The sequence below is a fragment of the Capsicum annuum genome, chromosome 8 (assembly GCF_002878395.1).
Source record: "Capsicum annuum cultivar UCD-10X-F1 chromosome 8, UCD10Xv1.1, whole genome shotgun sequence".
Classification (NCBI taxonomy): domain Eukaryota; kingdom Viridiplantae; phylum Streptophyta; class Magnoliopsida; order Solanales; family Solanaceae; genus Capsicum; species Capsicum annuum.
In genome coordinates, this window is record NC_061118.1 from 71,740,665 (window position 1) to 71,741,486 (window position 822).

The 822-nt window shown below is 36.0% G+C and overlaps 1 non-coding gene across 1 annotated transcript; it reads right to left on the reverse strand.

Moving 5' to 3' along the window:
• Positions 1-385: 385 nt before the first annotated feature.
• LOC124886758 lies at positions 386-492 on the reverse strand. The gene has a single exon (XR_007044169.1). It is a non-coding gene; the product is annotated as a small nucleolar RNA R71 (small nucleolar RNA).
• Between the last annotated feature and the right edge of the window lie 330 nt (positions 493-822).

An 822-nucleotide genomic window follows, 5' to 3' on the forward strand; every position in this document is an offset into this window, starting at 1 on the left:
AACAACAACTCATCATATAAATATGTGGAGGTTATGAATAACCTTGGTAATGAGGAACATGCTGGTTCCATCCAGATTCCACCTACTGAGGGAAATGTACAATTTTATATCATAAGTGTGATTCTCCACTTGCTCTATATGAAAGGGTTGTTTGGGTGAAAGTCATATAAAAATGCCAATTTTCATTTGAAGAACTTTATTGAAGTATGCTCTCCATTTGATGTCGCCAATATCTCCTAAGAGTCTATTTGGTTGAGGCTTTTCCTATTCTTTTTAACAGATGAAGTAGTTTGTGTTTGAGATCTCTACTCGTCGGTCTATCATTTCTTGAGTCGAGCTTAAGTATACTTTTTTGGATCAATATTTCCTTCTTTAAAAAATGTTGAAATTAAAGGACGAAATCACAAATCTTAGTTAATAAATTGGTGAGCCTTTATATGAAGTATGGGAAAGGTTCAAGGATAAAATCATGCAATGCCCAAACCACGAAGTTCCTTGGAAAATGATTCTCCAAATACTTTATCAAGCGTTAGATCAATTGGATAGAACTGTGGTTGACAATGCATTCGAAGGCTCCCTTATCAAGTTGCCTTACAAAGTTGCATCACGTGTGCTAGATCAAGTGGCTATATTAGCTAGAGGTTGGAACATAGAGGATGCCGAGATAGTCGTAGGGGATCCCTCTGCATTTTTTGGGGGTCAATATCAAAGGGAAAAAAAGGAGGAAAGATATGAAATTATGAGTAAGGTTAGATCTCACCTTGAACTAATTAATCAACATGTGATTGAAACCTATTTTGAAGGAGTCAATGCTATAGCTTC